The sequence below is a fragment of the Delphinus delphis genome, chromosome 5, assembly GCF_949987515.2.
Source record: "Delphinus delphis chromosome 5, mDelDel1.2, whole genome shotgun sequence".
Lineage (NCBI taxonomy): Eukaryota > Metazoa > Chordata > Mammalia > Artiodactyla > Delphinidae > Delphinus > Delphinus delphis.
Genome location: NC_082687.1, coordinates 74323824 through 74339674, shown reverse-complemented (window position 1 = coordinate 74339674; position 15851 = coordinate 74323824). Strand labels below are relative to the sequence as shown.

Genomic DNA, 15851 nt, shown 5'->3' with positions numbered 1-15851 from the left:
AACAAAGTGTGTGCAATTTTATGATGCATACACAATAAAGAGTATTTCATATGTATATGCAGATTTTTATCTCAGCATTTTGTTTTTCCATGGAGAAGAGAGGTGTGACATATAATATTGTACACTATGGGAATAAACTTGATTTTTTTTTAAATTTGACATTTAATTACTAGTACAATTTCTTGCCATCTGCATATCTGGGTGCTGCATATCTGCTGTTAAGAATCACTGTTCTGGAAGAGTCTAAATTTACCACTTCTAGAACTTAAAATAGAGGGAAAAAATTGCAGCAATGAAGGTACAGGGACTAATCCTATCGCTAATGTCTATATCTGAAGCAAAAACACTTAAAGAGGTTGATTTGTGATTTTAGCTTTTTATCTTACTTGAGTCAATGTTCTCAAAGCCAGATTTCAAAACCAACTCCAAGAACAAAGAAAAATAAACACAGGAAAAACCATGTTTCCGGAACTATATCCCAGGGGAAAACATCAACAACTAGAAAAGAAATGTTTTCAAGACAAAACAATAAATGTAGGATTTTCCATTTACAAATTACCTTTATAACTCTTTTTTTTTTTTTTTTTTGCGGTACACGGGCCTCTCACTGTTGTGGCCTCTCCCGTTGTGGTGCACAGGCTCCGGATGCGCAGGCTCAGCGGCCATGGCTCACGGGCCCAGCCGCTCCGCGCGGCATGTGGGATCCTCCCGGACCGGGGCACGAACCCGTGTCCCCTGCATCAGCAGGTGGACTCTCAACCACTGCGCCACCAGGGAAGCCCCCCTTTATAACCCTTAACAAGAAAATTTTTATGCTCCCCCCACAAACATACTTGATCCCCATTTTTCATATTTCAAAGGTATAACATCTGCAGTTTAGAAATAACAGCAATGTTTAATGCTTCTAAGAAGTGCCAACTTAGGACTTCCCTGGTGGCGCAGTGGTTAAGAATCCTCCTGCCAATGAAGGGGACACGGGTTCGAGCCCTCCTCTGGGAAGATCCCACATGCCGCGGAGCAACTAAGTCCATGCGCCACAACTACTGAGCCTACGTTCTAGAGCCCACGAGCCACAACTACTAAGCCCATGTGCCTACAGCCTGTGCTCCGCAACAAGAGAAGCCCCCGCAATGAGAAGCCTGTGCACCACAATGAAGAGTAGCCCCCGCTCGCCACAACTAGAGAAAGCCTGCGTGCAGCAACGAAGACCCACCATAGCCCAAAATAAATAAATAAATTAATTAATTAAAAAAAGAAGTGCCAACTTAAAATCTGCCGCTGGATGGCTGTGGAGGATGAACTGCGTTAATGGCCTCAATCAACAACTTCTCTGTATCCTCGCTGTCTGCGCTGTCGCTTTGCAGTCCCTTCTCACTGACTGGCCTTGCTATGTCACTTGCTTTGGTCAGCTGAAGGTTAGCAAGTGGGATGGCACAGAAGCTGGCAAAGCATAGCCCATTTCCAGCTCCCTGAGAAAGATATGATCTGTACCACCACCACGAGAACACACCCAGGCTGGCCTGTTGAAAGGATGTTGGAGACTTGGGTAGCATAGCTGAGTCCTCTTGTCCAAGGCCACTGAGATCAGCCTAAGCCAGCCGACCATCAGACATGTGGGAGAGCCCTGCAGAGATCTGCAACTATACCGGCAGCTGACTGAAAGCACATGAGTGAACCTAGCAAAGGCTGTAAAAATGACTCATCCATTCTGTAGAAACTAATGGCTACCGGTTAAGCCACTAAATTTTGGGGTGGTTCATTGCGTAGCACTACTGTGGCAACAGACAAATGATAACACTATACCCACAACAACCAAAATGAGACAATAGAAGAGCCATTGGGATCAAACCTGAATTGATCCAGGGGAGGTATGATGCTATGCGAGGACCCTGCTTCAGGGAATCAAGTTTTTTCTTGGAGATTTATGCCCTCCCTCAGTTACATGGCACTGTCTTAATCAATATAGGCTGCATCTTTGGTTTCTACAGTTGTTCATTCACAATACACAACCATTTACATGCTGCACATCAGAATACTCCATGACAGCAAATTTTAGGAATTTGTCATAAGGACATATAAGCACCATTATTTCTACCAGGAACAAGTTAAATGTCCATCAATAGAAGACTGATTTAATTTATACGATGGAATACTATGCATCATTTATTTAAAAGTGAGGATATTTCTATATTTAGTTATATAGAAAGATCTCTACTAAATATTGAATGAAAAACTAACAATAAAACAGTATGATGAGTATACTGGCATTTCATACCCAGTGCTGGCAACTTTTCTGTATGTTTGAAAATTAAAATAAAAAGTTGGAAAAAAGGCAGCATGTATAGTGTCATTCTTTCATAATTTTTCTTTTTTTTTTTTTTTTGCGGTACGCGGACCTCTTACTGTTGTGGTCTCTCCCGTTGCGGAGCGCAGGCTCAGCGGCCGTGGCTCACGGGCCCAGCCGCTCCGCGGCACGTGGGATCCTCCTGGACCGGGGCACGAACCCGTGTCCCCTGCATCAGCAGGCGGACTCTCAACCACTGCGCCACCAGGGAAGCCCCATAAATTTTTAAAACTATTTTTATGGTAAAATAAAACACAGATTGAGAAAATCACACAAAACAAATAGTTTATTAATTATTATAAACAAACCACTCTTATAACTACCACCCAGATCAAGAAACAGACTTTTCTAGCCAACTCAAAATGCCCTTCATGAATTTCTTCCTTTCCTCTAAAAGTAAACAAACTATCTTGAACTTATCATATTCACTTCCTTGTGTTTCTTTATGATATCATTACCCAAGGTTACAACTCTCGTCAACACAGTGAATTCTTATCCATTTTTTTAAAAATGTGACATGTATTTTAAGTTATGTTTACTCTACCTCCCCCATTATCCTTCTCTTTATCTTACAATTTATTCCTTAGAGAATCTGGACCACTTGAACTATGGAGTTTCCACAGTATGAATTCTGCTGACTACATATTCATGGTGCAGGTTAACATGTTCCTCCACCCTCCGAATTTCCTGCAAATTGGCATCTGGGTTAGGAGGCTTGAAAAATACTGAGATTCAATCCATTTGGTTGTATGATCTTTCATCAAGAGGCACACGATATCTGGTTTTCGTGGGTTTCTAATGTCAGATGCCATTGTCGCTCAATGCCCGGATCTATTAAATCAACGGGGGTTGCAAAATAATGATAGTCTAATTCTCTCATTTCATTTTCATTTATTGGGTGGAAAAAAATTTAGGAAGGGCCTCCCCTCATCTACTACATGGTTATCCAGTGATCTGTTCATATAAGAAAGGCAGGGTAAACACGTGTTTCTTTCTTGACCACTTTTAAGACAATGAATTGGTGATCCATTAACCTCAGGTAACCAATAATTTGTTTTTCTTATCATCAACCCTCACAGATTTAAACATCCTTGGAATTCTTATTTTTGAAGCTCTAATTGCCCCATGCCAGTAGAGGCCCCTTCAAGTTGGCTCCTGAGTCCTTTTGACACGGTCCTAATAATCTTTGGTAACAACCTTGCTAGCTATTATCTTGAGATGTCCGGGCTCATCTTGTATCTCTCCAGTTATTTTCATTGTTTAAAGCTCACTCTTTAGGAGATACCTTAAGAAGAGTTCATGGGAACAATATTTCCTCCTCTCACTTCTTGCATGCTAATGCAATGTTGGTGTTCTTCACATTTGCAAGTCAATATTGCTAGACATAAAAAGTACAGGCTCATATTTTCTTCTCTTCGAGGACCTTAAATATATTATCCCATTTTCTTCTGATATAAAAGGTTTCTTCAAAGAGTCTGAGAACCATCTAATTCTTTTGCTGCTGTTTTTCTCTTTTTTTCTAGATGCCCAAAGGACTTTGCTTTTTCTTCTTTTTAATCCAGTAATTTTACTAAAACATCTTGGCATTGATTGTTCTAGGCTGATACCCTAAAATACATGATTTGCCCTTTAAAAATGTCATTTAAAATCTTTTTCTCAGGAAAATTTTCTTGAAATATAGTATTTGTACTGTTCCCTTGCTTTGGTTTGCTTTTCCTATTATGGTATGTTCGATCTTCTTTTCCTATTTTTAATATCTGTCACCTTTTCCCAAATTTTATTTCTTTCTTCATTTCCTTTCAATTTTTAACTTTTTCCTCCTTTTCACCCTCAATTTCTCTTAGGGCAGTATTTGTGGTATTTATCTGATTTTGTGTTCCATCTAAGAATTTATTTCTAAAGTGATTTTTTTCTAATTTCTAATTCTTTGAGCTCTGTCATCTTGTCTGAGATTTTTCTAATTCAGATTATGCTGTTCTTTCATGTCTTGGATAATTTTTAATTATCTCTTTTTCTTTTGAAATAATATATTAGTTTTTTTTTAATCATATCTTTTGGGCATGTTTTCATTGTCTATAAGGATATAACTGTGTTCCCTTTTTTCTTCTTAATACTAAGTCTGTATGGGGTTTAATCTTATTAGTTTTCTGTACTTTTATAAAGTTTCATGTAGGTGCAGAACACTGGCAAAGTTAATAAATAGTTCATAAAGGTATGAATAGGCAAGTTCATCAAAATGTTAACAGCAGTAATCTCTGTGCAGTAGGATTTAGAAAAGTGTCTTCTAATGTTTCACGTTGATTTGTGTAAATTTTTTAATAATGAGTATGAAGTGTTTTCATATTCAGAGCAAAAGAGTTATTTTCAAATTGAAGGAAATAAAGTGTGTACATGAAGATATATATACACACATGCTATATATCTTTTAAAATAAATAGGTAAAGAAGTAGCAAGCAACCCATCCCATTCCCCTACCTGCACTGCGTATGTCTCCTATTCATAAATGAAGGCTCTGGGGTAAACGGTGATAAGGCTAAGTTTTACTAAAGAAGACTAGTTTAGAGTTTGTGAAAAGGAAAACAGCTACCACCCAACTGCCTTCCCTGCTGTATTTGACAGATTTTACTCTGCAGCTCAGAAAACATGTTAATAGGACTTCTCATGGTGAGAGGAAGAGATTAAAAAAGCAAAGAACCCTGTTGTGACAGTTTGGCACTACATGGAAATGGCTCACAGTGCCTGTAATGCATGGAACAAAGATAACCTCTTTTCATAAATCTATACTCCAAGACATTCCAAATATACACGTGAGAATGCCGACGGCAGTGATAGCAAAGCACCGAACAGAACAATCGCAAACAAGAATGAGATGAAGCCTTAATTTGCTTAACTGGGCTTTAATATACCTCTCAGAGAAAACATAAGAGATGAACTGCCTCATAAAGCAATGGTCTTCTCCAGTTCTTTTTTTTTTTTAACAAGATAATTAAAGGAAACGAAAGAGCAAGGATCTTGTTAAATTGACCAAGGAAAATGATTTCATCTGAAGTAGAATGCGTGAGTTTTTGAAGAAAGGATTTCAAGTTTCCCCACAGAGCTGACACAGGTCATTTGGTAATGCCTACATCAGAAAGCGAAGCCATTCCACGGACAGAGAGCATGGAACACCCGGCAGGCCCTATTAACAGAGGCAAGACGGAAGGCTGGGGGAACCATGGTCTTGTGGAAAGAGCACCGGAATGGGGAGTCAGGACACATGGGATTTGACTTCTTGACTTGTGACTCTGAAGAATCTAGTTCACTTTGTCACCTGTTAATATTTCTTAGAGAAACCCATTATTCATTCCCCTATCCTATCTCGTTAGTGAGAACAAAGGAGGTAATGAGAAAAATCTCTGCATGACCAAGACTACAAGTGCAAAATGATTAGTTTATAATGAAATTGTGTTTCAATTGCTAAATATAAAAGTCCCACTGTGCAGTAATGTTGTGAATTAAAAATCAGAGGAAGGGAAATGAGGGTCCAGGTATTCTGAACCCAGCAGAAGAAGAAACTATGTCCACTTCTCCTCTAAGCTCTAAGACACTTTTCTGAGGGAAAGGAGAGGAAGATAAACGTATACCTCAAAAGCGACTCAAGATTCCATGCCGGATCCTTGACGGAGACAGTGATAAGAGCCAAGGGTCTTTTATGGTTTTGGCTGGGATTCACCCCGAACAGGCTATGCCCCCAAATGTCACCACATACGGCTTGCCCACGGAGCCCGAATTTCTAACCAAAGCTCCGGGGATAATATTAAGCCCTGGGTAACTAACAATTGCTGAAGGCTTCCTCTGAGCTAAACATACACAGAGTGCAGAATCTTTCTCAGATCTTACAAGCCCTAGGAGGTGGGCACCATTATTCTCCTCCTTTCACAAGCAGGACACGGAGCTATATGGAGATTAAGAAACTTGCAAAACATCAGGCAGCTAATAAGCGGCAGGGCTCAGGCTCCAAACCTGGTCTCCTGATTGCAGGATCCTTAGTTTAATATTCTACTCTACTGCCTCTTCCAGGAAGTGGAAAGAAAGAGGGAGCTGGCGAAGCAGGGACTCCAAAGATCCCATTTACAGAGTTTATTGATCCCTCACCTACCGGTTCCAGGAGAAGGTGAGTGTCATAACCAAGCAATCAGGAAATGGCTTCTCTCCTGGCACATAACAAAAGCAACACAGAGCTTTCCTTCTGACCTGCTTCCTAATTATCTCTGGAGCTCTCTTTTTCTGCCAGAGAAATCCTTTCCCCTCTCTCCTTTGGACTTTTCCTGATGCTTCTAACATCACTTCCCCAATCCCTCTCCATGAAAACCAAATCCACTCTACATTTCAGAAACTACAGTTTCATCTCATTTCAACACATTATGCATATGAATCAATCCTGATTTCACCATACAGCAGCTTAGAAGAGATTTGGAAATTGTCTGAAGAACAATAATTTCTAATACTTTTATCACACTGACTATTTAACAGGTACTGTTTCAAGACTTATGTATATTAACCATTTCAATCCTTATATTCACCCTATGAGGAGGGAACTATTATTATCCCCATTTTATAGATGAGGTAACAGGCAACAAAACACTGAATAATTGCTCCAGGTCATATCTGCAGCAGGTGATGATGCTATTTTGTTTTCAACATCTCTGAACTTCAGTTCTCTCATCCTGAGAATAACAATAACATGGTCACTAGGCAGAAATGAAATAAACACGCATAAAGCAATTTAACACAATACTTAGATTCCCCCATCTCCCTCTAGTATTTCTGGGATCATCCTAAGGTACTACCCAGAAAATTTTAATTGAATGAGAACAGGGAGATAAGAGAAGTGCTCAGTATTCAGACATGCTGTCCCATCTGTGCATCACAACACCCCTTTGACGCAAACATTACCTCCCCCATTTTACGGATGAGAGACAAGAGAAAGCATGGACTTTTTGCAAGTGACTGGACCAGGCCTTGAACCCACATATGCATCCTGTCTTTCCAAGGTTTTTAAGGGTCTTGAGGACAGGGATAGCCCAGTCTTCTAGTCCCTTCATCTTCCCCTTGTAGCCAGACCCAGAATAGCGCATGCTGCATAAATTTCACACGCAACCAATGCTTATGTGACTTGCCAGGGTTACCTTTCCCTGGGAAATCAAGATGTAAAACCAAAATCAAATACAACAATAGGTGCATCACATTTACTGACCCTGCCCAATTAGCAACTCCTCCGATTAGAGGGGAAAAAAAGAAGGATGGAAGGAGAAGGAATGATGGAGGCAGAAGAGGAAGAAAAGGAGGAGAAGAAAATGCCCAAGACTGCAGATATTGTGATGAAACATAAACCCAAACGGTAACTGCCACGTTCTCTCATCCACTTCAGGATTTTTTTTTTCCCAGAAGGATATTAGCTACCGATCTTGCTACTGCTGTCCCTTCTGGGTCCTTCAGCTGGGACCGGAAGTTAGAGTCCTCAGAGAAGACCTGCCAGGCCAGGATCACCCTTCTCAGAAAGGCGACAGGAGGGAAGAACACTGCTCTCAGCCCTGACCTGCGGGCAGAGGCCGCCACCGGAACAGGGCGTTCCTCCCAGCACCGGATGCCCACTCACAAAGGAACACCACCATCTCCTCTATCTCCCTCCCATCAACACCTAAGACCTAAAGGAGGACAGGAAAGTGGAAGTCAAGGGTCACTGCTGGGGAAGCTGAAACAAACAGTGCCCTCCAGACGCAGAACCACACCCATCACCTCTCCTGCTCTCACACCCCATATTCTACTTTTTTAAAATATATTTATTTATTTATTTTATTTATTTATTTTTGGCTGCATTGGGTCTTCGTTGCTGTGCGCGGGCTTTCTCTAGTTGTGGCGAGCGGGGACTACTCTTCGTTGTGGTGCGTGGGCTTCTCGTTGCAGTGGCTTCTCTTGTTGCAGAGCACGGGCCCTAGAGCGCAGGCTCAGTAGTTGTGGTGCACGGGCTTAGTTGCTCCGTGGCATGTGGGATCTTCCCGGACCAGGGCTCGAACCCGTGTCCCCTGCATTGGCAGGCAGATTCTTAGCCACTGCGCCACCAGGGAAGCCCCACCCAATATTCTTAAGCTGGGAAGAGGACAAGCAGCCTCAGAATTGTGAAGATCACGAAGTGTCTAAAAAATAACTATTTAGACCTACTGTGGGCCCAACACCAGGCTAAGACAGATGAGCTGGGGAGAGTCCATAAACTCAGAAATTTGTTAGGACACACTTACGTGGCTTTCTTCCCCAGATAGTTTTCCCAGGTTAAAAACCTGTGAGAAAAGAGGGCTCTAAGAATAAATCACCACCTTCCCAACAAATCTCCTTCTCAACTTCCCTAATCCAGTGAGGCGGACGTCCAAGCGATGTCTCAATTATCTCTGACTCTGTCCCTCCCCGGCCTCCATATGCAGTTGGGGACCTGGCACCACTGATCCATCTCAGAAGCTCCTGCCAGCTGTATGCTCCTCCCTTCATTTCCACGCCAAGCTTTTATTACTCTCCTGGAGGCCTTCCATCACCTCCTGATCACCCTTCTGCCCTCACTTCGATCCTCTTGCACTCTCCTATAGATCCATCTTCCTAAGAGAATCCACCACCTTTATCACCACCAGACCATGTTCTAGACCATTAAAATGTGGGACTCCAGGGCCAGTCCTGGGTTTGAATTCTTTCTCCATCATGTCCTATGAGTATCTCTTTGGGTTAAGTCATCTAACCTCACGGTGCCTCAGTTTCCTCAACTGTAAAATGGAGATGAGAGTACCTACATCAAAGGCTTGTGGGAATTAAACAGGCAAGAGCACGTGAAGCATTCAGAACAGTGGTGGCATACAGTCTGGGCTATGTAAGTGTTAGCCGTCATCATCATCGTTATTATTTTAAGAGCACCTCACTGGCTACCAAATAAAATCCCCACTCCATTGATGGGCTCTCAAGGTGCTCCATGCACTGGCCCGAACTGGTCCCTAATCTCTATGGACACAGGCCTTTCCTCTACCGCCTGACCCCAAAGGGGCACCAGACTGGGCTTTGCACCCTTTCCTGAACTGCCTGAAATTGTCCCACTCACATGCTCCTACCGGTGGCTCTGCCTGGGAAGCCCTGCCTCTCACCAGTGCCTGTCAAACCCTCAGCAGCACTCAAGGATGAGCTCAAACGCTGATCTACCCAAGGTCATCCATCTGCCATCTGAATTCCAGCACACGGCCCTGAAGATGTTAATAAATCTAGAAGGTTTCATGGTCCTGCCCCTACCTGCCCAAGAGCTACTTTCTGGTCCACCTTAAAGAAATAACCTTCGTCCTCTACGGGCTTCAGTTTCCTATCTGTAAAATGAGGCAGTCAGAACAGACAGCTTATAAAGCTTTCTTCTGAAGGCCCTTGGGTTATACAAACAATGTCTCCTTGTTCCTTTAGGAAAATCTTTCATTAGGGAAGAGGGTGCAGAGGGTAACCACATGTATTTTTATTTTTTAAATGAATGACTGTTTTAAGTCTCAAGTTCTAAGGTTATGAAAAAAGTGAGATTTTATTAGATGATGTCTACAATTCCTTTCTCTTTATAATTTGATGGCCCTATGACTTATAGTCCCTTTTTTCCCTAACAGCTTAGAATACAATTTCATTTTATACTTTATATTAGCTCCATGATGCATACCACAGGGCTATTTCTACTTTCTCCATGGAAAACAATTCACTGAGTGCTATACCCAAAGACCAAGACAGTAAAAACAAAAACAAATCCAAATTATTTCCCCTACCCCTCAATTCAGCAAGTGAGAATTCCAGGATAAGTTTTTTTCCATAAAAATACAGATCTAGACCCCAAATTTCTTGAAACCACCAGGGTGGAACTTAGCCATAAGAAAGTTTGAAAAGAAGCAGAAAATTTAATAATACCATTACCCTGAAATCCAATAAAGCCTGTTGGAGCTTCACATTTTTAAGAATCAGACTATTTATGCTATTACCCCTAGTACTATTATAGTTTCCTATAAAGCCATAAATACACACGATGTAGTTCACCAGAACACTGACTAAGACACACAAAAGGCCATAAGGAAGATAGTGGGCATGAAGTATGGCTCCATGGTACTTGCTACAGCAGGTTCACACAGACGAATTCATCTATTTCAAAAATTATATTTCTAAGGCCACAACTCATCATCTTCAACTGTGAACTTTTTTTTTTTTTTTTGCGGTACGTGGGCCTCTCCCCGCTGTGGCCTCTTCCGCTGCGGAGCACAGGCTCCGGACGCGCAGGCTCAGCGGCTATGGCTCACGGGCCCAGCCGCTCTGCGGCATGTGGGATCTTCCCGGACCGGGGCACGAACCCGTGTCCCCTGCATCGGCAGGCGGACTCTCAACCACTGCGCCACTAGGGAAGCCCTGAACAACTTTTAATACAAGTTAGAACTTCCTTTTCAGAAACTGTTTTCACACAGGCTAAAGGTCATACTGAATATCAAGGGACATTTATGAGGTAATCACAACACACAGGATGAAACTTATAACACCGCATCTTCATATTTGCTTCAGTTAGCACTGTGCTCACCTTTAAGTGTCAGAAACCTAACGAAGAGTGTATGCAACAAACTGGAAGTAGTGGACAGGCTCAGGGCTGCTAGTGTTGGTTCAACAGGAACAATGTCAGGGCAGGTATCTCTGTGATACCTTTGGCTTTTCCTTTCTGCTTGTTACCTCGTGGTGACATAAGGGCTGCTGTGCACTCACACATCTCATCAGCATTCGAGGCAGAAAGCAGAGGCAAGCAGCAAAGGGTACTGACAGGCTCATTTGTCAGGTTTTATCAGGACAATAGCTCTGTCCCAGAAATCCCACCCCCATCCCAGTGGACTTATTCTCAGGTCCCACTGACCAGGACGAGCTCACATGGCCATGCTGGTTACAAGGAATGCTCGCAAGTCAGGGGTCAGGACTGGCATGTTGGCTCAGACCAGCACAACCTACTGTCTGAGGCTGATCACCACACCACCCTGAATTAAAGCCAGGTTCTAACAGCAAAAATGGAGCAGGATATAGGTACTGAGTGAGTGAGCAACTGTGCCTCCATTTTGAGTCTCCACCTTAGAAATAAGAAAGTCATCCATTACAGAACGTAATTAATTATAGTATTTCCAAAGTGTCTTCAGCTCCCCACGCCAAAAGCATCTACTACATATAAAGTCATATTTTATAAATTCAAGGCCTATAAAAGCAAAAATAGTTTTTCATCTTTAGGTTCATATGCTCATATGGTTTGTTCATATGGTTGTTCTCTCTATATATAAATAGGTATAAATTGGTAGTCAAATGGCTAAAAGGTACGTATCAAGCCTTGTTGCTGTGAATCCTGTTCACAACCCGAATACTAAGAAGCTTTATCTGACATGAGGTTCATCTTTCCCCAGGCAGAAAGGCCACATTAGCTGTGATTCAAACTTTTAAGGTACCAGATGGGGGAGAAACATCCTAACTCTTCTTTCCCCACCTTGTTTCCCCGCTTCTCTCAGGCTCCTCCCTGCCCCGGCCTGCTCCAACAGGCATCTAGTTAACACCCTGGCTCTCCCATGGGACCATGCCACCCATCTACCTAACACGCAGTGGCTTCCCACTGCTCTTAGGAAACAATCTAAACTCCTTACCAAGGCCCTCAAGTCTAACTGAGCCCCGCCTCCTTGCCCAACCTCATCTCCCACCAAGCCTCAACACACGCCCGTTCTGCCGGGGCCACCCAGGCCTCCTTTCCATCCCTTGGACTGTCCCTATCCCCACAGCCTGGAATGAGCTTTCCTCATCCTTCACGTGGCTGGGCTTGTCTCATCCTTCAGATCACAGATCAAATGTCACTTCTCCAGGGACATCTTCCCTCTGCTGCCCTATGCCACGTGGGCCCCGCTCAGGAATTCTCATCACACCACTGACTCCTCCACAGCACGGACCACAACCCATAACCATCTTCCCCGTCGAGTAGCTTTCCATCGTCTGTCTTCATCACCAGAATGAATGGAAGTTCCAAGGGAGTGGCGACCTTACCTACCTTATTCAATGCTCTATCCCCAGAGCCCAGCACACCGAAAGGGCTCCAGACCATCGGTTTTGCCCCTGTGCTTCCTGGATGGGCTCGATGCCGCTGACCTCTAACTCCCATCTACATCACTAACGCCTCAGCGTGACCACCAAACAGACACTGCATCCCCGGCACCCAGGCCCTGCAATCTTGACCTTGACCCAACAATTTCCCTTGCTTGTAACTCCTTCCAACTCGTCTCACACTGACTGAAGCAGTCAGCACAGTGGTTAAGAGCACACACCCGGAAGCCTGAGAGCCTGGATTCAAATCTCAACTACACCACTTACTATATAGCCTTAAATAAGTTACTTATCTCCTCTGTGCCTCGACGTCCTCAACTGTAATTGAGTGATAATAGTAGTATCTGTGTCACAGAGAGTTGTTGGGAGGATTATAAGGATACACCTGAAGTGCTGAGAACAGCGTCTGGCTATGTACGTGTTAGTCATTAATAATAATATAAATAGGGACTTCCCTGGTGGTCCGGTGGTTAAGAATCCGTCTTCCAACGCAGGGGATGCGGGTTCAATCCCTGGTCAGGGAACTAAGACCCCACATGCCATGGGGCAACTAAGCCCATGCGCCACAACTACTGAGCCTGCGCACCACAATGAGGAGCCTCCGCGCCACAGCGGAGGATCCTGCACGCCGCAACAAAGATCCCACGTGCCGCAACTAAGACCCAACGCAGCCAAAAATTAAATGAATATTTTAAATAATAGTAATAATATAAATAGGCATTATTATGAACATGCTTTGTTCTCACCAGGCTATCCAGTCCCTTGAACCCTTCCCGTGTGACCCTACTTCATGAAGTCCCTCCATGATATCCCATCTCACATGCTCTTCAAATACCACCCATGGCACCTGCAATCCCATAGCTGCTCTGCCACTCCAGGATCAGAATCATAGCTAATACCAGACCTTTATGTCCTATTGGAGGAAGACATTCTCTAAATCTGTTTTTTAGCTCTTGAACTTCACTGATTACACATACCTTTACTGGCCTTCCTCTCCTCTAAAGTGCTACATCACATAATTTGAGTCTAACTGACGCAGTTACTACCTTTGGTCATGTCTACATATGAAAACATGAGCTCTTTGAGGACAATATGTAACTCTTCTCAATACTCCAGAGAAGCCAGCACAGCATTCGAGTACAGCAGATGCAGCATCAATCCTTCTATTGTTTGGCTGTGATCACCCCCCTCCAGCCTTAACGCTACTCTCTCTCTCAACCAGAAAAAAAAGGAAGCTTCTTTTAAGCTTTGTTTAAATTGGACCCTTCAGTGTGAGGAATAGTGGTTTCAAAAACAAAAAGCTTCTATCTCCTGATGTTCAGGAAATCCTCCTTCACCCTAACCAAGCCCCCGTCACAAGGATAAGATGGTAGCAGGTATGCGTGATTTAGCCAAGTCATGGTGGATTTACTGGTATCAAGTTCCAAATAAGCAGTATGTAACTTAAGCTCTTTGTACCCTAGGAGATGCGGATCAACTTTTCCCATAATTGGACACTCCCAAGAAAGAATTCAAAGGAGAAATCAAGTGTAATCCCATGGATTTAAGTAATTTCCACAAAACTAAAAGATGAAGAACGACTAAAAAGTCTAGATGTAGCTTTAATAAAACATTCTCAACAGAATATTCAGTAGTACGTTTGCTATTTTCTATTTCTACACTATCTACCTACCTATCTATGCATCCATCCATACACACATAGACATAAATACACACACACACACACACACACTCATAAAAGGAAGGTCTAGAAGGTACAGATGCTAACAACAAACTGACCTATCTTGTGACGCTGCAACATATCAAATCATTCCTTTCAGAATTCAATAGGTTTCATTTTGTAATGGTTTTTGTGGCTGTCGTTCAGGTCATCCAAGTTCACTTCCCCCAAGAACAATTTCAAGTTTGCATAAATGAGCAAGTGTCCAGGAAACCTGGAAAAATAATTCTATTTGCTTTGGTTTCAAAACTGTCCCATAAAGTTGCCTATTTCTCTTCTTTCTTTTCCCATCTTCTGCTCCCAGAAGATGGGTCTTAAGCTCCCACAGTCTGGCTGGGGCATTTTCTCCCAGTTACTCCATTAGCAGAAAGTGCTGTGGCCACCTCCCTGAGGACAATACATCCTTCTCATCTCTCTGAGTCAAAGCCTGTCTGCGTATCCAGAAGGCTAACCCATCCCCAACATCCCAATCGTCTTCACATGGAGTGTGGGAAAAAGGCTGCTCAGAACCCCCTACAGTTATCCCAGAAATGCTGGGCATGCAGTCTGCAGGGACTCACCACACTCTACTAACAGGTTCTCTTGAAGCAAGAAGGCTAGTCTTTAGAAAGATAAAAGGGAGGCACACTTAGCTCTCTCCACGGATTATTTTGCCACGTTTTCCAGAGTCTCATTCCACAACCAACACAGGCAGGCTTCCTTCCAGGAAGGAAAGACTTGACATACGGCTTCTTAGTTCTGTTCTCTCTTTCTGATCCTACAGGGGAAAGCACTAGGTCCAGAGCAGCCTTGTGAAGAGGAGACTTTTTTTTTATCACAACAAAACAGGATTTCAAATCTCTAGCTTAGAAGAAGCAGATTATAGAGAAGGTTTTTTTTTAAAGCAAAAATTTACAAAGAAGAGATTTTAATTTGGATGATCGAACTTTGATTTCTGTCTCCAGAGAAAGATAAATATATAGAAGTAACCTTTCTTTATTACTCTTAATATCAAGATAGAACCTTATTTACTAAGACATGAAATAAGATCCATATTTGTAAATACCTAAAAATACAGTCCTCAGGTAACCATTTTCACAGCTTGGGTTCACATGCCATGTTAAAACCTAGAACCTAACCTACTGATTCCGAGACGTGCACAGAAAGTGGTATTCCACAAGGAATGAAGTGGCTACTGATGAGACTGCACTTCACTACACGACACAACTGTGGTTACTCAGGTACAAGGCAACTCAGTAAAAGGATCTGCAGAACACCCATCCACTGGATTAATATTTACTTGCCACTTCTTTATGTTTAAAGTTATGAGGAAATCAGGGATTGCAATCTGGTGATTCAAAAGTCTTACAAAGGGCTTCCCTGGTGGCGCAGTGGTTGAGAGTCCGCCTGCTGATGCAGGGGACACGGGTTCGTGCCCCGGTCCGGGAAGATACCACATGCCACGGAGCAGCTGGGCCTGTGAGCCATGGCCGCTGGGCCTGTGCATCCGGAGCCTGTGCTCCGCAACGGGAGAGGTCACAGCAGTGAGAGGCCCGCGTACCGCAAAAAAAAAAAAGTCTTACAAATCCTTTAATCAGACTGCAGTGATAAAGTTTCTAATCAATATGGTGAGCAAAGATGACAGAGAATGACTGCCTGTTTCAAACA

The 15851-nt window shown here is 43.0% G+C and overlaps 1 protein-coding gene across 12 annotated transcripts in view; it reads right to left on the bottom strand.

Annotated features, from left to right (window-relative positions):
• APBB2 (amyloid beta precursor protein binding family B member 2) overlaps window positions 1–15851 on the bottom strand; it is a 375435-nt gene that overhangs the window by 206252 nt on the left and 153332 nt on the right. Inside the window, exon 6 of one of the 12 annotated variants that reach the window (XM_060012657.1) lies at window positions 14833–14961. The exons of the other annotated variants lie outside the window; for them this stretch is intronic. The gene's annotated coding sequence lies outside the window, so the exon portion shown is untranslated. The remainder of the gene's footprint in view (window positions 1–14832; window positions 14962–15851) is intronic. 12 annotated transcript variants of the gene reach the window in all.